At 43.6% G+C, this 27,508-nt stretch overlaps 1 long non-coding RNA gene across 2 annotated transcripts; it reads left to right on the forward strand.

Annotated features, from left to right (window-relative positions):
- Positions 1–74: 74 nt before the first annotated feature.
- LOC113584229 (uncharacterized) lies at positions 75–25,978 on the forward strand. Of its 2 annotated transcripts, XR_014126675.1 has the most exons (4): positions 75–163; positions 23,654–23,744; positions 24,310–24,530; positions 25,477–25,978. It is a non-coding gene; the product is annotated as an uncharacterized LOC113584229 (long non-coding RNA). The 2 variants fall into 2 exon arrangements; XR_003411394.3 differs by lacking the exon at positions 75–163 and having other exon boundaries at positions 23,538–23,744.
- The last annotated feature ends 1,530 nt before the right edge of the window (positions 25,979–27,508 follow it).

The following is a 27,508-nucleotide window of genomic DNA, read 5'->3' on the forward strand; positions in this document are numbered from 1 at the left end:
AACCTCGCTACTTTAAAAACCTCCTCCAATCCGCAGCCTGAAAATACAACCCGCAATCACCGCGGCTCAAAGTGCAGCCAAATCATATCACCCAAGTTCGACGCCAGGCTGGCTTGTCCGTTGGTGACATGGCTATCCAACCTCGCCAAAAATATCCAGACAGGTAAGCCGTATCAAGTCAGTTAATAACAGTATTAAGGCGATCATACGTCAGAAGATGGGGGACCGGCACAAAGCCAAGATTTAAGATACATTTACAAGATTTTAATACAATTCAATTACTCCTATGAATTAAAGCCACTGTGCAGATAATGTATTGAATTATATTTTAGGTATCGAACTGTAACATTGCAAAGACCAGTAGTTTGCTTTCTTTCTTTTGATAAGAGTTCAGGCCTCAAGTATCAAGTGAAGCATTTAATTGACCAAATACGACTACGACTACGACTACTACGACGACTACTACTACTACTACTAATAATAATAATACAATATAACGACACTTTAATATGATTTTATTTATTACTTTACAGTTTAAAATAGTTGCCTGTTGAAGTGTGGAGACTCATAATAATAGGCATATTTCTATAAAAATGAAGCCATTTTATTAAGTCATTTTATATTTTAATATAGTACTACTGAAATAAAACATGTGTGGGGAAAAATGTGAAAAATGATGAACACAAAAATGATGAACTCATTAAAATCTTGAAAGAAACACACACACAAATATATATATATATAAAATATTTTTCTTTTTAAACAGAGCAAATGATTTACATTTCTGCAGCTGTCAAGTCATTTAAACAAACAATTAACTAATAAATAATGGAATATAAAATCCTCATACACGGAATTGAGAGATAACAAGGATGATTTGTGGTCAAATTACAGATCTAATCCACCCTATAATATTTATCGGTTTCCTTTTAGAAGATTGCATTTGTTTTGTAATTGTTAGTTAATTGTATCGTACTGAGGTTTGAAATCGTACTGAGGTTTCGTACTGAGGTTTGAAAAGTAGTTCTCCATCTCAGGTAATCACGTGGGCCTAACTACTGTAGTTTAGATAAATCATTTAATAGTCACGATTTTTTAATTAGTAATAATATCAGCGAATAATATCAGATAATAATATCAGATAATATCAGCGAATACGTCCAATTAATGATTTAAAACTTGACCAAACAAGCTTCCGTTTTAAGGAATCTTTTTTCTTTGATATATTTCCTTTGTTTAAATATGCTGTCTTCGAAACACCATTTATTCTACTTCATGTCTCCTTCTAATGGTCCTTGTGTACTCGTATATTATGCCTAATCATCTTTAGCCCATCCGTGTATCTATTTTGTTACATATTCATTAAAACACTGATGCTATCTTGTCGTTGCAGCACAACATCTGTCTTTAAAGAACACACACTCATTACCACCTATTTCCAGCTTATTCACATGGTTTTCTATTAGAATCCCCCTTGCGCTCTCTCTGTCTCATTGTTTCCAGCTGCCTTTCTGTCCATGTCTCTCTCTGGCACTTTTTCAGTCTGACTCTCTCTCTGTGTCTCTCCCTGTTATTCTGTCTGTGTCTCTCTGCCTCTGTCTCTCTCTCTCCGGCCCTCTGTCTCTGTGTCTCTCCCTGTTATTCTGTCTGTGTCTCTCTGCCTCTGTCTCTCTCTCTCCGGCCCTCTGTCTCTGTGTCTCTCCCTGTTATTCTGTCTGTGTCTCTCTGCCTCTGTCTCTCTCTCTCCGGCCCTCTGTCTCTGTGTCTCTCCCTGTCGCTGTCTCTGTCTCTCTGCCTCTGTCTCTCTCTCTCCGGCCCTCTGTCTCTGTGTCTCTCCCTGTCGCTGTCTCTGTCTCTCTGTCTCTTTTGTTCTTCCTCTGTGTCTGTCTCTCTCTCACACCCACCCCTCTTCCCTCAGTCTTATCTCCAGTACTACTCACTTCCTCGGTGCTGTCCTCTAGCACCTGTTCTCCCCACTCACAGCTAATAGTTCATCCTCCCTGTTCATCAACAGTCTGCAGCCGTGAGACTCTCCCAGGTCTCTCTCTGTGTCTCTTTGCCTCCCGGCGTGTAGGTGAGCTGCACTGCCAGACGGCAGTCTGGGCTCCGGGAGGCTGCAGAGTTTGGATGTCCAGTGACCTTTTTAATATGAACCTGCTCTGCTGGTTATCTGTGTTGCAGTGATGCTGTCCTCTTTATTTGGGATCGTGTGCTTTGTGCATGCATCTTTGTGTGCATGTGTGCATGTGTTTGATGTGTGTGTATGGATGTGTGTGTGTGTGTGTGTGTGTGTGTGAGACTGTGCGCGATCTCTGTTTCCTAACACTGTCTCTGCCCTTTTGTCTTCCTTTCTGTCTTTTCCTTGCTGCTCATTTCAGTCACCCCCCCCACCCCACACACACACACACACACCAATCTCACATCCACCATCACAAGCCCATCAGCCATTTCCCCCTCTTAGCCACTGCCAGTAGCTTCATTATGCTTTATCAGCGATCAATCTCCCCCTAAATAAAATGAAACCAAAAAATCATTACGCTAATGAGGACAACTCAGTCTTGCTGGCATTTTCAAATGATCATCAATCTAGCCAATGGGCTTCTGCCAAGTCACTCTAATAGAGCTACACCCTCTGAAGCAATGCTCCACCCCTCCACTGTAGAGTGTCCCTATTCGCTCTCTGCATTAGAGGCGCACTCCCACCCCCACCCCCACCCCCCTTGAGCGGATAAATGAGATTCATAACTCATGCTCCCAGAACCTAACACAATACTACTAACCAGTTTATGCAGTGCATCCAAAATCCAATGAAATGAGGGGAATCTGGCCCCGTAATCAGAACCACATGCGCTCCTGTTTGTAGAGTGCACTATGCAGACAGCAGAATGGAGCTTCGTTGCTTGTTGGAAGCTTCACAGTGTTCTGTAGCTCTCACTCACCTAGTCATTCATTACAGTTGCATCACCTCTGAAACAGTGGCTATGGTTACCTGCACCTCTGAAACAGTGGCTATGGTTACCTGCACCTCTGAAACAACGGTTATTGTTACCTGCACCTCTGAAACAGCGGTTATTGTTACCTGCACCTCTGAAACAGTGGCTATGGTTACCTGCACCTCTGAAACAACAGTTATTGTTACCTGCACCTCTGAAACAGCGGTTATTGTTACCTGCACCTCTGAAACAGCGGTTATTGTTACCTGCACCTCTGAAACAGTGGCTATGGTTACCTGCACCTCTGAAACAACGGTTATTGTTACCTGCACCTCTGAAACAGTAGTTATGCTTACCTGTACTTCTGAAACAGTGGCTATGGTTACCTGCACCTCTGAAACAGTGGCTATGGTTACCTGCATCTCTGAAACAGTGGCTATGGTTACTGGTACCTCTGAAACAGTGGCTATGGTTACCGGTACCTCTGAAACAGTGGTTATGGTTACCTGCACCTCTGAAATGCCAGTTATGGTTACCCCAAGGTACTTACTCTCCTCCCCTCCAGCTGAGAGTGACTTTTGTAGAGGGAGTGTAAAGGAAAAAACAGAGCCATAGCTCAGTATATGTGTTGGACTAGTCTCTGCGGCACCTCCTTGTACAATTTACCGTAATATTAGTGCACTCTGTCGACAGCATGCAGTTGCCTCTATCTCTCCCTCAATCCATCACACTCCTGCCGATTGCGCAGCTCCTGCTGTGACCTGTGCTGCTCTCTGAACCATAACTCCTGCAAAAGAAAAAACAAAAGATCCAAAAAAGCACACCCTTACTTATCCAACCACAGCCCAGCTGTATGGGGGGAGGTGTGGGAATCCTTAGTGCTTTTTCTCATCCTGTTCCTTCAGCTACAGTGGATGGCTACACATCTAATTCTCTTCAAAACATTCCTAATGTGGTGCTTGACTGCGAACCACTTTGGTTCATACAGAGGGTTAGTACATTAAAAAAAATTAGCTATTATATTTATATTTCAAATATAAATACGGCCACTCGATGGGCTCAAGTGTTGTAGTGCTGAATTCAGCTGTGTGAAGGCAACAGTTCGTGGTGCTCTTGTGCTGATGATGGATGAGAAGCATGAGGCAGAAGTGTGACCGCTTTTCAGTTAGCACCGTCTCCAAAGTGCTGAGAATTACCGTGGCAACAGTGAAGCCCAGCATGCTTTTCAGTGGCTTCTGCTCTTGCAGACCAAACTGCTGTATGTTGGCTGCCAGGAGCCCTGGTGACAGGTGACGTCAGTGGCGTGGCATGCATCCTGTTCGCGCTCTGCCTCGGAACAGTGTCCATGCTCGTCTGCATGTGTGACCCTGCATGTGTGACCCTGCATCTGACAAGGAAAAGGATTTCCAGGACCTTCTCTTTAGCCCACCAGAAATGCACACAGTAGCTGAGCAGAGAGTGAAAGAGAGGTTTTATTTCTGAATGGGGCGTATCAGAGAAAGGGGCCAAACTGAGCCCCAGATATGAGGGTCAGAGATGATCAGTTAGTACCTCTTTCTGCATGTGTGAGGTCTCCTCATTCTGCCGCTTTCTACTATTTTTCTTTGTCTGTTGTCTGTCTGTTATTTTGTGCTTTCACAGTTCAGTAATAGACATGTACAGTGATTTGGATGGCAGTGTGAACGTAAAATTTTAACCCTGAATCTGTCATTTTCAGTGCCCATTTGAACCACTTTCACTACGTTCACATTGTCAAATTGAAGTGACTCAAATCCGATTATTTGCCTTAATGTGATAAAAACCTGATTTTTTTTCAGGACTGTGTGCACATACAAAAACCCCATAATCTTTTCAAATCAGATTCAAGTCACTTTCCTTTGTGGTCCTAACTTGCACTTGTATCCAATTTGTGTCCATATGCAACTTTTATTTTGTGCTTTCACAGTTCAGTAATAGACATGTACAGTGATAGTTATGTGCAGTCACAGACGTGTGCAGTCACAGACGTGTGCAGTCACAGACGTGTGCATTCACAGACATGCAGTCACAGATGTGCTTTTAATGCACCAACATCTATATCACCGCAGCTTCTTCTGTTACTACAGTAAAATGAGCACACAGAGCCAGGAACAGTGACCTCAGCACTTTACCCTTCCATGTCTTCAGAACTAGTGCCATTTATGATGTGACAATAGCTGTCTGTTACATTCTACAACTGCAGATTCTACATAAGCACACACTGATGAGTTAAAGTGGCCTATTGCCCTTCTTGATACACACTGCAATCAGCAATCAGCTTTGATCTGTTTCAATCCATGAAGTGTGTCTAAGCTTACGTGAGACCCATCTCCCCATACTGGCACAGCGAGAGCACAGCGAGAGCGCAGCAAGACCAAAAGACACTACAGAGATAAATCATGTGCTAGCATACAAGTCTGAGGCTCCCCGCGACATCCTGGCCTAGCTGTTTGGGAGATACTGGGCTGCAGTTTGTAGCCATGGCCGATTTATTGGAGCACCGGTTGCGTCAAAACCGCAGTCCATCATGGTAGTGCTCTCTCTGGCCATTATCCCCCCCCAGCGATGTAATCCGCACACACAAAAGTGCCCCGCGCTAATTTACAGCCCCTGATGGATTTACATCCTTCCCCCCATTAGTGTGTACGTTACCTTCAGCATGTTATGTAATGGTGTTAGGGAGATTTAAGAAAAGGATAACAAGCCATAAATTTGAGCTCCTCAGCGGTGAGAATGCGGGAACGGGGAAATGCGTCCAGAGCCGAAGCCCCTCCGGACCGGATCTGGCCGGGAAAGTGACCATGAGTGCGTTCCTGCACAGATGTTTATTTGTTGAGTGTGGTGGAGGAGATACAGTGGTGTTTAGGTATCAGATGTGAACCCAGGCAAGGACTGCTGGGTTTAGTGGAGGATGCTGAAGCTGAGAGCATTGCCAATGGGATTTGATGAGTGGATGATGGGGGCTAATTGCTGGGTGGATGAAAACTCAGACGTGTTTTCCTGGAGAAGCTCCAAGGTGCCTGGTTGTAGCTTTGCTCCTTGTTCAAAAGAAAGCTTACGGTCTGAATGCTAAAAAAAAATATGAGCTTGATTGTCTTAAATCGTGGAAGACTGAACACACCCTCCACCACCCACCACCCACCCCCATCCAGCTTGCAAAACATGTAAAACTTATGCCTTTGCAATCCTCTGGTAATTTACCATTTCAAAACTCACTGCCTCACTTAAGATCAGAAAATAAGAATGTAGTCGTGAGTTGCAGAACAGCACACACTGGGGGAGTTAAATATTCCATCAGGTCAGACTGGGCCTGTCTTGTGGACCACTGTAAATTAGGCCAAGTGTGTATTGTACTGTTTTCAATCATCCTGTCATGTCCTCCCAGAACCCCTGAACTGTATACTGTACGTAAAACCAGGGTTCTCTCATTATTACAGAACTGGGTTTCATTTTTGTCATGTTTGAATAAATCCATTTTCGAGACCGTGAGTCCACATGCAGGAGATGCTATTACTGACCAAAAACCGTGTCCATGAGCTTTTGACGTGAAGGATATTTATGGTCAGCTAATCTGAGACAGTCGAACTGCTATGAATGAAAGGACGACAGGGCGATGATGTGCCGGTGTCGCTCGGTAGCCAGCCTGTACGTGCAGTTGGCTGCACCGGGCACTTGAGGAAACGTTCAATGATGATCCTTCTGTGCACCTTCCTTTGCTCAGCCTCTTCCCCAGTCAATATGACTGAAAAAGGAAAGATAGGGAGATGAGAGGAGACGTCCGATTTCCCATCCATCAATCCCCAGCGCATATCCCGTCAAATAAACACTAAAACAATTTACCACGAGTGTACACAGTGGAAGTGCCAACGTTAACACTTCTTACGGCTGAATCCACGCCAGGTCATTTTTCAGGGCAATATTTAATGTGAACTAAGATGTCCTTTCCATTTGAAGTATCGGAGGAATAACTGGCTTTCCTATATTTGGCCAGGGGCTTCAGTCGGAGGAGCTGCGTTCGGTGCCCGCGAGCCCCCTTTAGCATGATCATGATAAATGGCTTTCATTTGTTTAAGTCCATGTGGCAGTTTCAGTGTCTGTCCTATAAATTCAGCATAACCTCTGCTGGCATCACCTGCGAAGTCAGAGGGGGAACAAATTACACTTCGCCGTTGATTCATCCTTTTTAATTGAGAAGGCCGGAAAGTTCAGTAATGGGAGGCATGGCGACGCTCCAGGGTGCGCAATCCTACCACGCATCGCTCGGCGCGCTCTTACGCAGCAGCCGACTTCTCCGTCGCTGAGGCATTGCAAAACCCCAGTTATAAATGACAACAGGCTTAGTGCTAATTTGGCACGGATAATCTAAAGAGCAAAAAAAAAAAAAAAAAAAAAAACCTGACAAAAAAAATCTGACAAATGAACCTTGAGGAAACTCTTTGGCTCAGCATCAATAACGCATACAGAAGGCCTCCTGGAAATTGTGTTTAGCAATGGATGGTGTTGCCTTCCACTCTGAAGAAGACTGAGTCACTCAGGTTACAGAGGATGGGCCGTTTTAATTTGTTGAGATGAACAAGATGAAATAATTTGTCACAATCCCACACATTTTAGACAACACAAATCTGGCCTCTGTGAATTACTGCAATAACCATAATTTAAACCGCTGCGCTAAAAATCTTTGGCAGCAAAGGAAGTGTGCATATTTATGTCGGTGTCTCCCCCAAAGATACCGTGACAGAAAAAAATTGGTTCCGGTTTTCCAAATCATATTTTCTCAGGATATGGAGCTGAATCATGGATGTTACGCGCAGCTAAAAACGCTGTTAACAGGAACCCATGCATCAGCAGGGTGAAGTAAAACTGCTTAAAGGGCTTTTTTTGGGCCATGCTACGACATTCTTCCACAGGCCTTTGAACCGAGAGCTCTGCAAAAGAGCTCTAAAAGTGTCAGTCCGAGGAGGGAGAGGATGCCAATGAGCAAAGCTCGAAGCTGTCGGAGAGGAGGGAGAACACTCGGGAGAACACTCAGGATGCGCAGATCACCGTGGGAATGAGAAACATGGGTGGGGTTTAGAAACTGGAGGTGGGAGACCTCTTTTGATCCCTGAACGTGTGAAACTGCGAAATTTAAAAAACTGCTGACAGTTAGTGCTGAGCTTCCTATATCAAGATGGAGACTCTGATCCAAGTCAAGTTTCAGCACTTTAGACTCTCAGTGTTAGACTTAAATCTATAGTGTAGCCTACTGCATGTTAGAAATTGGTCCTTGTCTATATATAACACTGATATCAGTTTGGACTGTGAATTCTAACTACTATCAGTCAAGTGTGCTGGGAGGTTTGACGAATTAGAGTTCTGTTTTGAGACATACGACCATGCCCAACATACACACTGACACAAGCAATGTTTTTGTTAGGCTGGTCACAATATCGTTGTAATATGACCTATATCCAAGATTAATCTGAACAGATCACGCTCCTAATCTGTCTGGCAGACGCAAAAGAACAACAATCAAAATGGGGTCAGCAGTAACAGATAAAGCCGATATTAATCTGTAGTGGAGGCCAGCTACAAAACAAATCAAATTGAAACAAATCAAATATCCCATAAACAAAGAGGAAATTAACAACAAAACACTATTTTCTTTGCTAATCTGTTAACGCCCACTATTGACTATTGCTGGGATGCAATGCCACATGCTTGTGATTCCTATAGTTATGATCAGGTGTTATATAGACAACAGTGATCAAATTCCATACCATATACTGAAATGAAAGGCTAAATTCACATTATCATCAACATAATCCAATTCTGATTTTATCCTCAGATCAGATTTGCCTATTTCAAAAATTCACATTCATAATGGCACGTGACCTTTATCTGTCTGTAATGTGAGCACATCTATGCTCAAAAACAACTCACACAGTGATACCTTTTTGCACAATGTCATTTGTGTCACTACCATCAGAAATGTCACAACTATGAGACCTGCAGATATTTGTGGCCCAAATATAATCTTTTCCTTGTTACGTGACTCAGATTTGTCATTTGGATGGCAGTGTGAACGTAAAATTTTAACACTGAATCTGTCATTTTCAGTGCCCATTTGAACCACTTTCACTACGTTCACATTGTCAAATTGAAGTGACCCAAATCCGATTATTTGCCTTAATGTGATAAAAATCTGATTTTTTTTTTCAGGACTGTGTGGACACACAAAAAAACCCCATAATCTTTTCAAATCAGATTCAAGTCATTTTCCTTTGTGGTCCTAACTTGCACTTGTATCCAGTTTGTGTCCATGTGCAACTTCAACGAGGACTTTCAGATGACTTGTGCGATAACAAACTGATTTTGAAATTTGCATCATTATGGCTTAGCACTCTAGCTAGTGTGAGAGCTAGCTAGGCTAGCCAATTACAACTATCACCAATCAAAATCAGTTCACTTTTACCTAGCTTTCTACTTATTTAATTTATGATTCCATCCTTGTGGAATCACTTAATTTATGATGAAATCACTGAAATCACTTTAATATGTCTTGAATCACTTGTATTTATAACCTGGGTAGCCTCAATAGTGTATTCTAGAAAGTAATAGCTAGCAGCATAATGATATGCTATTCACCTAGAATTAGTCTGTCCTTGGAAATATAGACGCTAAACATGGTCAACACTTTTCACTCAAACTTTTAACTCAGTGGGCCTGTCTAAACTTGTTCATTTTTTTACACACAGATTTACCAGTTTCTGACTGTTTATTATTTCAGGTTAGATAGGCTACACATTCAGCTACCAAGCTGCCGCTAAGGTTTATTGTTTTCATTTGCAATAAATTCTGTTTTTCAGTAGAATAATATATTTGTAATCCTGTACGCAGCTCAGTAAAAGTTACGATAGGTCTAATCTTATATCATATAAATTACAAATCAATATCTCCTGAAACTTATGTCACTCTCACCTGTTGCTTATTCCACAATTATACCTAAAAGCTTTAATTTAAAAAAAAGCAAAATGCTGTCTTCCACTGTTCATAACGTGGTTGTGGCCTTTGCTAGACTTACCAGGTGACCTCAGAAGATCTTGTTCTTGTGCAGTGTACTCTCCCATCTGGTCGTGCAGGGAGTGAGTCTTACTAACATCCTGTCCTTTCTCCTGCACGTCTGTGAGAAGATTCCTTTTTAGTATGGTCTCTTGTCTTCAAACATAATGGGCTGGCTTCTAATACCAAGATTAATTCTGAACCTATAGACTAAAAAGGACTTTCAGTGATGAATTACAACATACATTACAGTACATGCCCAGGAAACCAGCAAGTAACCCAGGTATATAATTAACCAGTTGACTGATCGTACACTTTATACACTGTTCTTCACAGAACTACAAGATAATATAACTGATAAAGCATTATACTGGTAAAGCATTATAGTGAATTCATTCATGTATAACCTATGTCCTCAGCTACAAGCTAAGTAAAAAAGCATTATTAATAGAGGTCAGCTTTTACAGGTCAGCTTTAAAAATAAATAAATTCCTCTGTGCAGTTTTCAGTATTATTTCCATATAAGTAAAACGAGTTCATAGCTGTCTTTGTAGAATGATTTAACCATTCCTGAATTATTCCACATCTTTGACTTTTTTAAAAAAAATGAATCAATTGCGTTTGAAGTTTCTGTTTTATGAATCTCACTTATCTTTCCGACTATGCGCTGATGTCCTCCACGTCCAAACACTTGCAGTGTTTACATCCAAATCCCTTTTTCCGGGATTCGATCCAACTACACACACAAAACCGCTGGACATTGGACAGTTACGGACTTGAAGGAAGAGGGGGTATATATATTTTGTTTTGCTTCTCGTCATAAAAGCGGTGAGAGAGATCAGGATCTGAAGCTAAGGATGAGCTCCAGACTCTTCCAGCTTCATCCAGGTTTGTCGTAGTTGAGAGAAGAACATAATGCTCTAGTGTTAAAAATAACACTAGCTCGCGTAAATAACGGCTGTTTTTATGAGATAGAACATAAAAAATCGGATTTAACTGTTATCGATGTACCGGATTTTTATTTTCAACACTAAAGAAAAGCAGATCATCAGATCCTGTTATGTCAGGCCAAAGAGGGTCACAGCTGCCTGTAAACGCCTGCTGATGCTTCAGACGTGACGTCGTACAACCGCAGTTTGCTAAACAAAGCCAGCAAAGTATGCGCGAGCACTAATCTCCCCTTAAACTTCACTGTACACTGAAGCTTTCAACAGCCTTCTCCCAGTTTAGTAGGCCTATAACTTCATTTGTCTCAATTTACCCTGTTTATTTTCCTATTTTGAAGTTGTCTTTGATATCATTTCCAAGGTGATAATAATTCAGTATTGTTTGGTCAGGCTGTCACATGTAATAAATTTAAGTTTAACTAAAGTGTACTAGTCACGTGCCTGCACACCCACACATGCATAATAATATAGGCCTATTGTACACCTTGGTGACAACAGCATATTAAGTGCTTCTTCAGTTCAGCCCAATCTGGTTTGTTAATTGACAACAGTGGATATGTGTTATAACATTGTTTCTGTGCCACACAGCCTCCTGTTTTTCAAAGTGCCAAAATACGTTCTTGTCTTCAATTTAAAATCAGCATGGCCAAATGAAGGATTCTCACATGAACTGCTCGGCTAGATAAGTGGCTTGCTAGTGAGTACTGTTCAAACAGGACCCGTGACCTCTGGACTTAACGCACTGGCTTCAGCTAGTCTTGTCACTATCGCAGATCGCTGAGCCTTTTTAAGTGACATGCATGGAAGGTCCACACCAGCCACTGCAGATTGGCTGGATGTGCAGTCCCCTGGATGTGCACTCCCTTGTAGGAGTCCTGAGAGCAGTTCTCCTTGGAGTGTTGGAGGATGTGTCTGGAGCTTTCTGACAGCTGTGAAATTTTTATTGAGACAGAGTTTTCCATGTTGATAGTGTGTGTGTGTGTGTGTGTGTGTGTGTGTGTGTGTGTGTGTGAGAGAGAGAGAGAGAGAGAGTGAGAGAGAGTGAAAGACATAGAGAGAGAGAGAGAGAGAGAGAGAGAGAGAGAGAGAGAGAGAGAGAGAGTATTTCATCTTCACTGATCTTTTTCTTTGTCATCCAGTGACCCAAATGTCAAAGGAGCAGTCAAAGGGCAATAGTTTCTTAAAGTTCATTTGCATTTAAAAAAAAATTATCTTCTCAGAATTAAAAATGGCACTTGCTCTGTGGGGAACTCAGGTGTGGTTTCCATATACAGGTAAAAATGACCTTTACTATCAGTGCCATTCAGAAATATTCCACAGTCACTCTTTTGATAGAACACACAGTCATCATTTTAGGAGCAGGAAATCTTGGATTCTGGCTTCTTAAGAAAAACCATGTGACCCATCCTAAAAAGCTTTCCCCCTGCCCCACTGGCTCTGATCACAAGGTTCCTATCTCTGATGAGGCCTAAGGATGTCCACTCTCCAATTACCAGAGCTACTCTCCCACACCATGTTTATGTTCACATGGAAGTTCAGGAAGCCATTTGAAGAAGGTTACACTGATAAACGGGTGCGCTGAATTCTGACATGGCGTGATAGCTGCTTCATCTGTAGTAAACAACAAGGCCTGTCTTTAGAAGCTAGAAAGGGGAGCATATCTCTCCCCCTCTCTCTTGCACTTCCCTTCTCTACTCTTCTCTCCACCCCCCCATATGAACTCTCGTCGGTTCCCTGGAGGACCAAGCTGAGGCCTGGTCCTCCTCTGAATGAGGAGCCCTCTCAGTTCTGCTGATGGATGGCCACGTTCTAATTTATGATAACTGATAAGCTTTCATGCTTTGGAAAGTTTCGAGCGATGAGAGAGCGGGAGAGAGGCAAAAACGACACTGTGCACATTGATCTCTCAAGGAATTCCTGCTGCAGAAACTAGTCGAATGGGTGCCTGTGGGTCAATGATGACGGTATAATACTGCTCTTGGTATCATAGTACTCTCTATAACCTGTTTAAATGTTGTGTAGATTTAATACATACATATATAATATATACAAGTACACTTCCAATATCTAAGACTATATAGCCTAAATACATTTAAAAGACTTTATGAAGAGACATTAACTATTTTAAATGTTTTGGAACTTGAACTGGACTGAGTCCAGCATGAGCTGATAACTCTTTCTGTGCAGTGTGTGAATTCACGTCTGAGTGCTTTTCATTGGACAGGGAAGTGGTAAGGCTGACGCTTCCTGCTCTGTACCAGCAGAAGGTCCAGTCCCCTCGGCAGCTCTGCTCCGGTCTGCGGAGGACGCTGGCAGTCAGGCTGCGAGAGGCTGAGGGCTCTCGGGAGGCTGGTTAACCTCTGTTCCTTTGGATTTATTCTGCTTCCAGCCACAGCAAATACAAGGCAAGAGAGACAATTAGATATCTGTGGTGTACAGCGTACAGTGTCGCTGTAGGAACATTAGTTATAGAGATTCATGTGGTGGATGACGGTGATGTGCATTGTTTGAATGAGTGTTCTGCTGTGATTTGGGGATTTTTCTGGATAGCATGATCTCAAAGGAGTCATTCCTTAAAGTCCAGTCATCTTTATAACATCCCTCTCTCTCTCTCTCTCTCTCTCTCTCTCTCTCTCCCTGGCCAGAGTCGGTCTCTGTACACAGCTGTCGTGGGACATTGAAATACGGTGTGCGTGCTGATATTGTGGCTGCTGTGTTGCTGAACACTAAAGGGCTTTTATGAAGACTTGATTCCTAATGACTTATTCGATGGGGCTTTATTGAGAAGCACTCGGCAGAGCGGTAGAGGGAGAGGAAATGAATTAGCCTGTGCACAGATGGCTTTCAAGGGAAAAGACCACATGATAAATGCTGCCTGCCCTCCAGGCCTCAGGCTTCAATCTAACAAAATGGACAAGAAAAGAGGACTCACTAGAATATCAGAGTGCCACTGTTTCCAGCCGCACGACATCACACAATACAAGCGTACTGTAAAAGAGGTCAATATGTTCTCTCCTCTGTTTCTTTTTCTTTATTATTTTCTTTCTCTCTCTCTCTTTTTCTCTCTCTCTCTCTCACTCTCTCCCCTCGCTGGCCCATGCGGGGTGAAATGGTGGGTTTGATTGTTTGTCCGTGGCTTCTGCATCTTCCCCTGTTTGCGCCCTGTGAGACCAGCGTCCGGGCCTGCGCCTCATTTGGGCTTCTCATAAACCGCGCTGCAGTGCCCCGTCTTGCCTACAGGGCACCGCCGCAGGCTGGGGCACGCGAGGCTCCTGTGACGACCGGCGCCTCGACGATGGCGTTGCTACTGCCGTGCTGCTCCTGTGAGGATGAGGAGTGGGGATTTGGCCTTGAGCTGTGCATAGCCTTCATCCTCCTTCTGGATCTCATTTAGGTTAATGACGGAGGGCTTTGGTGTTCCTCTTCCTGCAGCAGTGGGGAAAACATTACCGCACAGCTTTTCTCTCGTTTTCTGTTTGGAACGGCTGCTTTTGCGTCGTGAATATGCACGAGAGCGGTTTTTCACTGTTTGTTTTCTTTGCGTGCCCCTCTTACATCTTTATTCTGAATGAATGAATGTCAGGCACTGACCAGAGTGTTTGTGAACAGAAAAGGTCTCATAGGTGTTGCTCCTTGAGTCCATGATCTCTCTTGCACTCTTTCTCACTCTCCATTTATCTGTGTGTCTGCTTTGCTGACTCCTTTCTGTCTCCCTCAGTCATTCTCAGTGAGTGCAGCTGTTCTGCGACACTGAAACAGTGTGTGTGTTGAGGTTGTACACATATCATGCATATTTGGCCTTGTGAATGTGTATGTCCGTGGTTCCCTACGCAAAGCAGAGCTAAGCAAGTTTATCTGTATAGAAGCTTTCGTACACAGTAGCAATTCAAAGTGCTTCACACAAACAAATAGAAAGAAATAGAACAAGAAATAGAAATAGAAAAGATAAAAAATAACAAAAACAATTAAGTCCATAACTTTCTCAGATGTATTAGCTTAGAGAAGCTTTTGCAAAAACAGTTATTAAAGAGTTAAAGTGAAATAAAATTAAGAATGTAAAGTGAGGTGTACGAATTGACTAGAAAACTATCAGCGGTAGGATTTTCTTTCATTAACTATGTGCTTAAGAGGAAATATATATAACAACTGGGCACATCCTGCACAAATGACATTACTGTGTTGCAGTACACAGACAGCAGCCCTGTTACGACTTGTGGCGGATGGACTCTGAGCTGCCCTCATCTCAGGTGGTAGGGACTTGGGTTGGAGGGGCTTCTCCGAGCTCCAGTGCACAGCCAGACTGGCTGATAACGGACCTTGATCTGAGGGGCTGTCTGTGCCTCGTTATCTTGACCAGAGACCTACGGGAGGTGGGGAGTTATCTTAACAACCCAGTCTCTCCTCCAGGAATCCCCCATTCTCCTCTCTCTCTGTCTCTATCTGCTTCTCTATCTCTCCATCACTAAAATTCAATGCATCTCTTGCACTGCCTTGTAAATGGAAGCTTGTGCTGAAGACAGAAAGCTTTCTGCTCCTGTTTTACTCACACAGTAGTTAAATACGCTGCCATTTGTTTACTCACACGCTAGTTGAAATTCCCCGTCTCTGTCATTTGCACTGTGCCGAGCGCTGTGGTATCCTTTGGAGGCTACACAATGCGGGTGATGGAGTCGAGGTGTGTTGCGGTTGCCCGTCAGCCAGGGTTGGGTGTGTTGATGGCAGTGTCACTGAACTCCTGCAGGGCCCAGTGTGGAGCCATGGGGGCTCCAGGCCCCTTGCTGTTAGCACCATCCCTGCTGCTCCGCCGCATGACTGCCTTGGACCGGAGAGGCGTAAATCCTCCTTCAAAGTCGTCGTTAGTGCCACCACACGGACACATCCTCACACCTAGGATCAGATAGAGGGAAAGGTCCCGGCACGGCGGGGGGGCATCAGGCGCTGCAACCAAAGGACCGATCTGGCCTGACACATTACGACAAGCTAAATAGGCGGCTTACTTTGGCTAACTGCTGCACAAACATGAGGTGTAATTATTCACACTGATGCTGTCAAATTAGCCACTCTGTCCCTGAGATGGTCTCGAACACGCAGGGCTGGGGAAGAGGACGACTGAAGATGGACCCCATTATAGCACATGTCTTCGCCGCTATTTGCTTTGGGACAGATCCAGTGCTACCGATGCAGCACATCACAGCAGCTCTGGGGAAAATATAAAGCGTCTTTCACTGTCACACAGCCGTTCTTATCAGCTATAGTTTACCGTAATGTGGAGGTGACCATGGAAGAAAGCTTCCTTAGAAGCCCAGCAGAGTAAACACATGCACACACACTCGCAGTCTCACCCTCTGCCTATACACGTGTATCCACACATAGCCCACATAGCCTAACTATATTAGCATGTGCCCAGTGTCTGTAGTACTGGCTGTGATATACTGCAGAATATGTTCATCATAGTGTATTCACAAGGCAACTGTTAGAAGATGCAGGGCTGGAAGATTCAGTTGTCTTACCAAGGGCTAGTAACTTCAGTAAAAGTTGCCTACAGAGTGTAACGGGCTTCCCCAGCTGGGAAAATCAGAATGGAACTCCGGGAAAGTCGGTGTGAACGCAGAGTGGATGACCTCGGACTGACTCCTCGATGTTCAGACTTCAAGCCCATTGCTCACGCTGTGTTGCAACTAAACCACAGGCTCAGATTATTGCAGCTTTCAGCCACCCCTCTGCCTTTGTGGTCAGAAGACTAGCTCTGATAGGGTGGATTTATTTAGGGAAAAGATAACATGCATGTCTTTTGGATATGGAAATTCCACCTTTGCCCTGGTTAGTTTTCAGAATGAAGTTGTCAGAGGTCCAGATCTGAAACGGAACCTTTTAAGTTTTGGAAACTTTTTTAAAAAAAAGGAACATATCAAGTGATATTGGTGAAAGGGATTTTTGATTCTATGGATTCAGCAAGGGTGACTTTACCTGAACTCAGGGATTCACCCCCCGCCCCTTCTCGTCTGTTCGTAGCCAGCCTTAGGTCTCACACACTGTAGTAATAAACATTTACATTGCTTCTCTTATTGCTTTGGTTAATTAAGCATTAATAGAACATTAGCATGAGGATTCCCAGCAGTATGGAATTACTGGGAAGCCCTAATCAAAGGAGTCAGTGTGAGTTGACCCAGAAGTTCAGGGTGCCCTTTGGACTAAAATGACTTTGTAATTTGGCTTGTTCAGTTGACTCCCATGTGCACTAAAATGGCCATAATCTGAATGGTCATACTGCCATCATCTGTGTAAAACTCAATGTGTAAAAGGTTTTTCATGTGAGTGGAAAAACCAGCCCTGTACATAGTGTACACACATTTTTCCCAATTCAGTCAAAACCAGTTCCGGCCTACTAGTTGTCGATCAGCCTATGGCAGCAGGCACCTGTGTACAGGAGACCACCTGTTGCACAGTTTTTTATACATGACCTAATACGACTCCCAAGATTGTCATCGCACTGATCAAAAGAGGGAGAGAAGCAAGGCCTTCCTTCCCACTCAGAGAGCAGGACCGACTCCTGGCTGAGAGATTACCGGGTTGTGAATCGTTATCCTCTGCCCTAACACGTCCATTTTAAAATTCATGAAAGGGTCGAGCAGACCATGAGTCGAGGCAGATGTCTGTGGAACAGAGGGAACTCAGCAGCGTGAGGCTTGTTCAGTATGAGGACTGTGAAACACTGTCTTTCAGGAAGCATTTGATGGGCTAAAATGAAATTTATATGTAACGAATGGATTTATATTAATTGCAAGCAGAAACGAGGTACGGAAGTGCTGTAATTGTTCAATATTTGGCTCTACGGTGTTATGAGACAAGCTTTGCCCAATCATGTCCTTTCTCCACACTCAAGTTAAGTCTCAGGGTTGGCTCTCTCACCACACACCAGCACACCAGCCTATGATGTGTGAAGTGTTTCCAGATGCTTACCTCTGCCAACAGCCCAAGACGCTGAGGGTCATAAACTGACATATTGTGTTATTGTAGCCTCAGTGCTTGTCTGAAGACTAAATAACCCGATATTTAAATGCTGAATCAATTCCCTGATTTAATGAAAATGTGTTTTGTGTGCATCCTGGGGTCATGCTGCTTCATGCATTTTTGTCAGTTGGAGGCCAAATGTTTTTATCCTGTCTGTCTACCTGTCTGTCTGTCTAAATGCTAATATGTTTACATCCTCAGTACACCTCTCTATCCCTCTGTGTATCCCAAATATTCCAATAATTAATTCTTAAATATTTCCATATGTGGTATATCCATATCCCCAGTGTTGACTATTTCATATATATTGCTATTCCTGTGTCTCCACACTTCCTCTGCTTCTACAGACAAGACTTGGTTCAGGGGAATCAGGGAGCTCTTCTGAGAGGTGCAACACCAGCAGTACCAGCAATGGCATTCCAACGTGCTGGTCCACTCTCCATAGTTCCTCCCAGCGCAATAAATCACAGACAAGACTCTTCAGGTGAAACTGAAGCGAAAGTCCTGGATAAATTACTCAAACTCTCCCTTTTTTCTTTTCTCCGAGTTGGCAGCTACTACCTACAAACACAGACTCGTGATTTAATGGGAGTTCCACTTAAACATCAATTTTTCATTTGATTGTTGATCCCCCTCCCCCCCCCTCTCTCTGTCTGTCTCTCTTTCTCTCTCTCTCGCTCTCTCTGTCTGTCTGTCTGTCTGTCTCTCTCTCTGTCTGTCTGTGTCTCACTCTCTCTCCTTCTCTCTGTCTCTCTCTCTCTCTCTTTCTCTGTCTATCTGTCTCTCTCTCTTTCTCTCTGTCTGTCTGTGGCTCTCTCTCTCACTTTCTCTGCCTGTCTGTGTCTCTTTCTCTCTCTTTGTCTGTCTGTGTCTCTCTCTCTAATTCTCTCTGTCTGTCTCTCTCTCTCTCTCGCTCTCTGTCTGTCTCTGTCTCTCTCTCTTTCACTCTCTTTGTCTGTCTGTTTCTCTCTCTCTGTCTGTCTGTCTCTCTTTCTCTCTCTCTGTCTGTCTCTGTCTCTCTCTCTCTCTTTTTCTCTCTGTCTGTCTGTCTCTCTTTCTCTCTCTCTCTGTCTCTGTCTCTCTTTCTTTCACTCTCTTTGTCTGTCTGTTTCTCTCTCTCTGTCTGTCTCTCTTTCTCTCTCTCTGTCTGTCTGTCTCTATCTCTTTCACTCTCTCTGTCTATCTGTCTCTCTCTCTTTCACTCTCTCTGTCTGTCTGTTTCTCTCTCTCTGTCTGTCTGTCTCTTTTTCTCTCTCTGTCTGTCTGTCTGTCTGTCTGTCTGTCTGTCTGTGTCTGTCTCTCTCTCGCTCTGTCTGTCTGTCTCTATCTCTTTCACTCTCTCTGTCTATCTGTCTCTCTCTCTTTCACTCTCTCTGTCTGTCTGTTTCTCTCTCTCTCTGTCTGTCTGTCTGTCTCTTTTTCTCTCTCTGTCTGTCTGTCTGTCTGTCTGTCTGTCTGTCTGTCTGTCTCTCGCTCTCTCTGTCTGTCTGTCTGTCTTTCTCTCTCTCTCTCGCTCTCTCTGTCTGTCTGTGTCTCTGTCTCTCTCTCTTTCTCTCGCTATCTCTAAGAGATGGCTTTGACTGCTGTATGACGGCTGCCATCGCAGACGTGTTTTGATGCTGGCTCGTCTTTTCTGAAGAGCCACATTCCTGCTGGGGCCCCTGAGGGTGAAACAGTGGTCCCTCTCCGTGGATAGTTAGCCTCACTCTCGTGCGTGGCTTTGCATAAACACTACACCAATACCTGTCATGTGAGCCCATCATTTTTCCTCTGCCTGTTCCACTGTTTATACTACACAATTCTTACATCTATTCAAACATTTGCTTTTCAATAAACACACAGGAATAGGCAGTGACCTTAGCACATTCATTTATAATTTGTCACCTGATATTTATGAGTTCATTCAAGTTTTTCTTTTTTTTGCCCCTCTGCAGTCCTTCCTCTGGCTGGGAGATAAATAACTCCCCCAGGACTCTATGAGCTTCGATTCTCCGGTTGTTTCCTTGCAGTCGCATAATCAGACGTTCAGTGGGACGTTACCAATCACTGGGTCGCTGTCCAAGCTGAAATTAGCTTTAAAAGCCAGAGCAGGAGGAAGCAGTGCTTATCAGTGTTTAACATGCGTTCAGTTTAATCTGTCAGGACCATAAACATCCCATTGATAAAAAGTGCCCAGTGGACAGATTACAAAATAATTAAAGGGAGAGTTTGGTGAGGAATGTAAACTTCACAAGGGTCCCCGTTTCTGTTTATTTTGAAACAGCTGTGAAGAGCCGACTTAGCTGCCAAAGAATAAGCATCTGTTTGTCACTTTTATTTTTTTACCAAAGTGCCACTAGAAATGGAAAAACCACTTCGGACTGTCTTGATCTCTCCTCCTTCTCTCTCTTTCTGCCCCCACGTGTTTCTCTCTCTGTCTCTGTCTCTCTCTTTCACTCATATAACCTCTCCCCCTTGGTGGATGTACCAGTCAGTGACTGTCTAAGGTAAATGACCCTAAATCCCCAACACAGTAGAAGAGCATTCCAGTAATATGTACTCACTGAGTTAGACCTCTGCCTTTAAGCTCAGCAACAAGCCAAGCCAATCTAAGGCAGTTTTGGTGACAGCCAAATGGCTGTAAAGTGGATTTGCTGGCTTTATAGTGGGCTTTCTTACCCTTGAAAGAGAGTGAGCAAGAGAGGGAGAGAGAGAGAAAGAGAGAGAGAGAAAGAGTGCAAAGGAGAGGGAGAAAGAGAGACAGAGAACAAGGGAGAGAGAAAGCGCAAGGGAAAGAGAGAGACAGAGAGAGAGAGAGAGCAAGAGAGAGAAGGAGGGAGAGCTGTAGTCAGTGATTTAAGGGGCTTTCACTTGCTGACAACTTTCAAATAGGTCCTCATATAGAACAAGCTGAACGCAGCCATAATCCTCCAAAATTGCTGCTCTATTTGTAGCTTCTAGTCCACACAGCAAAGGGTCACATGCTGCTGAAATGTTGTTTTTGGATGTTGGCTAAGACTTTCGCAAGTGTCTCAGTGTGCGAGAGCAAGTCTCATACACACACTGTGAAATACCATGGAAGAAGAGTCGTCAGAGTCACAAGTATGACACAGACAGGCACAACTGCAATAAACCCGATCAATCTAGCAGGTGATACAATCTAATCTCAGAGCGTGAGGGGAAGCGAGGCGTTTCGGAGGGAAGTCAGAGTGCTATCGGCAGCGAGCCACGCGGAAAAATCCTGCATGTTCTGTTTACATACCTGCAGGGTGATTTATTCGTGTATATGACGAGCAGTCCAGTGACTATCACCCACACATTTTATTACGGCTGTGGAATGTTCATTCTGAGAGGGAACAAGGTCAGCGTTTTATCTGTCTGTCTCCAAATATGGGGCTGGTATTCCCTCAGTCCCCTCGTTCATCATAAGGCAGTCCTCTGGGAGCCTTGGAGGCCTCTGTGGCTTCAGGATGGCCTTTCCTGGCCTTCCAAAGCCCTCTGTGTTTGCTACACTTGAAGGTAGAATGTGGCAGAAAATAACTGCTTGAAATGTTTGCCCTACTGTTGAAGATTTAAAGCTTGTTGATGTGTGCATCACAAAAACTCCCGTAAAACATTATGCCTGGTCTAAGACAGATCAGGCACTCATCCCATTGCACTCAATCTCATTACTGATATTTCACTGATATTTCTTAATTGTTCACTTTTATTGTATTGATGAATTAATTATATAAAGTATTCACTGAGTCCTATGTGCATGATCGTCTGTCACGGTTTCTGTTTAACCAGTCTGAAGTGGGTTTTTTATCAGTGGTGGACATGGTTGAAGGCTATACATATTTAAAGTAAGTATTTCACTTTAAATATATGTAGTTTAAAGTATCTGTTTCTCTATGAGTGGAATTTCCAGGAAGGCCTAGGATTGCATATGTACGTGGATTCTATTACGTTTGGAGAGCTCTTACTAAATAAAGGGGACACTAATATCAGGTATGAGTACTGATGCTAAATACTATCACTTTATTCCTGAATGTGGCTACTGTATGTGTGCTGTGCTACAGGGGTCAATCTGTGGGTCTGTACCTTCCTGGTGCCTCCCAAGCCTCTGCCCTGTCTGAGCATGGAAGTCTCCATGGGGCTGGGTCAAGACGGAGCCAGTGTTCCAGCCATCGATCAGCTCTTATCTGACCTGACCTGACAGTTCAGAAGCACAGCTGGGGGGCTAAGAGAAAAAGAGAGAGAGAGAGAGAGAGAGAGAGAGAGAGAGAGAGAGAGAGAGAGAGAGAGAGAGAGAGAGAGAGAGAGAGCAAGCTGTATGTTGTCCATGCGTTTTGCTGGCTGCATAAGCTGTACTGCTGTCAGAACAGAGTGTAAGTTATGGGTGCCTCAGGGTTGTCTGATAAGACCACAGGGCTGAGAGTGAGAGAGAGAGAGAAAAAGAGAGAGAGAGAGAGAGAGAGAGAGAGAGAGAGAGAGAGAGAGAAGGAAGCTGAGAGTATAGGCGGGGTTGTGAAAGACTAAATCAAGGTAGATGGCATTTTATCTCCAAACTCTGATTTTATACCTGACTCCTTCCTTGTGCCCCATTATAATACAGAGAATACAAATTCCTCACAACACCTTTGTCATCACACAACTGTAATCTTCAAGAATGCTTTGAGGTCTACGTGTTTTTTTTGGAATTATGTGGTTGTAGAATTGTTACTGCAAATCTAGAATGTAGACAGATCTTAACAGAGCTTTACAAAGAATTTACACTGTGTTTACACAAAGCTTTTGTAAACCTATGCAAGTTGAATTTTGGGTTCAATTTCCAGCGCATTGAGCAAAGTTCCCACAGGCTATAGTGATGATTATGTCACCTTTCTCAGTACAGTGCATTCTCAGCTCATCAGCTTTCACAACCTGGATTTTTCTTTCTGGACTGTTTCCATTTGTACATTATTGGTTTTGTGTATTGCTGATCACCTCCCCCCAGTACCTGCATCCAACGCACTGATGGTTCAGCCGATGCTGGAGTGAGGAGTAAATAAACCGAGTGTTATCTGGAGTTCCACTGCTGTTTTTGCTAAGAGACAGTCCAGATGAGGGACCACCAGTGCAGTGATGCACAGTCTTACTTACAGTAATCGCTGGTGTATTTAATGACAATTAATATAAATATTGCTTGGATAGAAGATGTATTTAGAAGATTGTCTCGTGTGTGTGTGTCTGTGTGTACATGTGTGTGTGTGTGTGTGTGTGAGAGAAAGAGAGAGAGAGAGAGGAGGCGAGAGAGAGAGAGACCATTCTCGTGTATGGATGAGCTAAAATGAGCTTGTGGAAGTACTTGGGCTTCCTCAGTGTTGGTTGGTGTGTGTCTCTGTCTGCCGGTGGTCCTGCCATCATTAGCAGAAATGCATAGTCCTCACAGTCCAGTTCTTGTGTGAGTTGCCCTCAATGCTGTGCTGGCGCTGGAAACAATCGCATCCCCGCAGGACAAGGGATGTCTCACATGCTTATGAGTCTCACGCATCCCCCCCCCACCCCACCCCACCCCCGAGGAGAAGTGATTTATTGAAACTTGTCCATGCTAGTGGGGGTCATCTGAGGAGGAAGAGACAGAGTCTCTGGGGTCAGCCGGAAGTGTGTGTGGGTGACTTCTACTTCCACAGCCACAAGGGCTTGACTGAAGGCACCCAGCTAGTGCCACACGAGGATTGATGGTCCGATTTATCCAAACAGAATGGGCATGAGATGAGATGGAGAGGACGATTCACCCAGCCGTGGACCAGACTCAGATGCAGGAGGATTCCTCTCCACAGATTCCCGGATGGTAAGGGCCAGACACCATTTGCACAGAGTCTGTGCTCCTGTTAAATGGAACTAGGTTTCACATGGTTTCCAACTGTTCCTCGTCACGCTCCGAACACTATGTGAGAATAGATATGCAACAGTTTTATTGAACATTAGGTGTTTTCTATTGTACTTTTACTGTGTAGAGTACACACACACATTATGGAATACATACATCTACAGTATATGCATATGTAAATGTATGATTGTGGTATATTTTTAGATATGCTGCATGTGTGTTTGCGAACTGGAAAACATCTAATAAGATGTTCGTTCTACTTTACTTTCTGCCTGTCGACCTTGCATACTGCTGTCCTTAACAATCATTTATCCAAAGCCAGATGTTCTAGGAAAACAGAAAAATATACAAAGCAATTTCTTTGCCATGTCAATTTTATTCTTTCTTATTTAAACCAAATTTTATTTGTGTTTCATATTATTTTATATATTGGGACCATATTTAAAAGCAAAATATACAACAATAAACCCAACAAAATGGACTTTCTTGAAAGTCTGTTCTTCTGGGACCTATGACCATCTCCCAGGAACAACTCCAGGCATGATGCCAGTGATGGAATAAAATTCTACCATCTACAAAATAAGATGTATGCTGTCATGGAGAATCCTGCAACCACAAACAGACTACTGTTCCAGTGGAGACTGTGTAGACATAATTACACTGAAATGCTATTTCATAGCTGAATTGTGACTCAGAAGGACTGAAAGGCTAGCTACATGCAGGTCAGGCGAAAGGCCTTCTTTTGAGGTGAGTCTCAAAGCCACACATCGGCATTATTCTTGTGTTGCGAGCCCTTTGCACACCCAAACCAACTCATCATTCTTTACTCCACCTGACTCACTTGTTGTCCCTGGCTGCCAGTAAACCCCTGTTTGTGTATAAGCACCAATGTGTCAGCAGACGGTCGAGTGTGCTCCATTACACTTGGACCTCTGGCTGTTTTTTTCTCTTCTCTCGTCTTTTTTCTCCTCCTTCTTTCCCTCTCTTTCCTCTTTCTCATCCCTGTTTCTCTCTCTCTCTTCCCCCATCTTCACTAACAGTCTGCAGACAGAAACAGAGACACTGAATGAAATGACTTCCCTTTGTGAACCTACTGAGAGGAGTCAAGTGAAATTTGACCCATATTCCCTTAAAGAGAACCTTCCTCCATTGCACCCAGAGCTTATGAATGACTTTTCTGCTCCAGGACTGCCCTAGAGTAACTATTACATTATTCTAAAGCCTGCTCTCCTCCCAGCATGGAAGGGATTACATCTGAGTGACAACCTTTGAGCAGTTTTCTTTTGCAGTATCTTGAGACATGGATTAGAGTAAATGACTGTGTTAAGTGCCTTTACTTTACTCGTCTGAGTCTCAGTCAGTCTCAGAGTGTGATGCAGGAGTGCATGTACGTGTTTGGGTTCCTGTATGTTTGTATTTACATTTGCATCTAGTCATTTGGCAGACTCTCCAATCCAGAGTGACTTAGTGACCAAGTTTCTGTCAGTGTGACCAACTTTGGTTTCCCACATTGTCAGACATGAATTCTCTCTCTCTCTCTCTCTCTCTCTCTCTCTCTCTCTCTCTCTCTCTCTCTCTCTCTCTCTCTCTCTCTCTCTCTCTCTCTCTCTCTCTCTCTCTCTCTCTCTCTCTCTCTCTCTCTCTCTCTCTCCCTGTCTCACTCTCTCACCCCTTCCCCCTCACTCTGGTCTAGACACCTCACAGCCGAACAATCCTGAGACAAACCCCGGAATGGAGCCAGGCTGATAAAGCTATTCCCATCTGTCAATCAAACCCCAAAGGCCAGAGTGATCTCGCAGGGCAGGCCGTGTGCCTACACACTGCCACTCCAGCCTCTCACGCCTCCGTGTCTCTCCCACCACACTATGCCCTGGCGGAGGTCCTGTGATAGTGGATTAGCATCAGGTATCAGTGGTGAGACTGACAGAGGAACCACAGCATGATTAAAGGGAGTTTGTGGACTCAGTCAGCGGGACTGTCACATGGGGACCACAACCCTTGGAGAGTGCTCGCTGGAAAACAGCTTCAAATATCCAGTTACATGAGAGCCAATTTCTTCAAATCTTCAAATCACACCATGTTTAGTCGCAACGTACTTGGATTGATTCTATAAATAAAGCCAGAGAGCTATGTTTAAAGATGTCTTTAGCATCAGCAAAGCATGTATATGTGTGTATATATGTGGTTTCTGAAAATTAAACAGGAATGTGAAATCTTCATTGACTTTTACACTAGCAACGAATTATTATTGGATGCACATAACTGTGAGATAGCTGAACCACAGTGTTAGTACTAGCTGACTACAATCCAATTCTGGTTAGTATATAAACAAAAGTTAAACATAGCATTCATTGTGCTATTACACGTGAACAAGAAAGCTTAACTGAACTGAGAAAAATATTACTCTGCAGATCATTGCAGTTGAATTAATGACCAAATAGGAGCAAACTGATTCATAGCTATACATACACATCTACACTAAAACCATCTGCCTCCCTGGCAGACTTTAAACGGTCTAAAACTCTACCTGTTCATACCGAGGAGATAACACAAACAGCCATCTTAACTGTGGGCCTGCCCACTCACTTCAGTCATCAGAGGACAGATCTCTGTGTTTTCTTTTGTGGTGTTTGCTGAAAGGCCTGTGTGCCAACCATGCATAATGTTACTGTTTAAATTACATGTTTATGTCTTTTCTTTCTTTTTTTCATTGGAAGCACGTTTCTTTTAAGACTTTTCATTTTCAGACACTTTTCTGTTCTCATGCCCATCAGATCCTTTCTATCCTACATGGCTAGCAGTCTTCACAAATTAAATGAAAGATTTACAGAATATTTAACACAAAAACAGACCAGGTATAACGTCTGGAGATCTGTCGGCTGGAGGTTTAACATCTTTGTTTCTTTTTTTTTGGCTGGAAGGAGTAAAGGGGGTCTACCACGTCACGTCCGAGTCAGGAGGAAAGAAAGTGAGTTTTGTTCTAGAATGTTCTTTTCACCTTTTCATCTGCCTCAAAGATTACGCTTACAGCCATTAGAAAGGAAATCAAATGTGTAAATGCTGAAGACCCTTGAGTCAGCTGGGGTCACGGCCTGCGTCTGCGAAGAAAGACTCAGGGTTGAAAACCGCTCTAATAGCTTAAAGATGCTACTACTTGGACTTCAGAGGAGGGTGACACGCATTCTTGTGAGTATGGCTGCTACAGACCTCATTACCATTAGTGAAAATTACCCAGCACACCATCGTCGCTGGTGCTGCCATCTCCCTACATATCACCCCCAGACACCTTACTAAATCTCTCCGGACAAGAGCATATTTTGCTAGTGATTAGAGACAGCCAAAGTATGGTGGTTGGTGGTCATCAAGCTGGGGGGCCTTCCTGCGTCCTCTTACTACAGTCTTCTAGAATATTCTTTGTGGGAAAGATGGTTGGAATATAATGTATGTTGAGCTGATGGATTCATGGACTGATAGAAAAAGACAGATGAAGTAAAGACTATTGAATGAGAACTGCACTTTTACTGGAAATAGCATTCTGGTTTTGAAAGAAGAATTTCCGTTTTTTAAGCTGATTTACTTCAGGAGAAGCTGTTATACATAAACATTAGTGAAAGAGGAAGGTGTTAGACAAGACTTTTGTAATAGATGGGCATTTCAGATCTTTGGAAAATGAATTAAACACTACTGGACACATGTGGGCTTCAGGTAGAAGAATATCATGTTGT

This window comes from Electrophorus electricus, chromosome 12 (genome assembly GCF_041902795.1).
Source record: "Electrophorus electricus isolate QZ-2024a chromosome 12, ASM4190279v1, whole genome shotgun sequence".
NCBI classification, from domain to species: Eukaryota; Metazoa; Chordata; class Actinopteri; order Gymnotiformes; family Gymnotidae; genus Electrophorus; species Electrophorus electricus.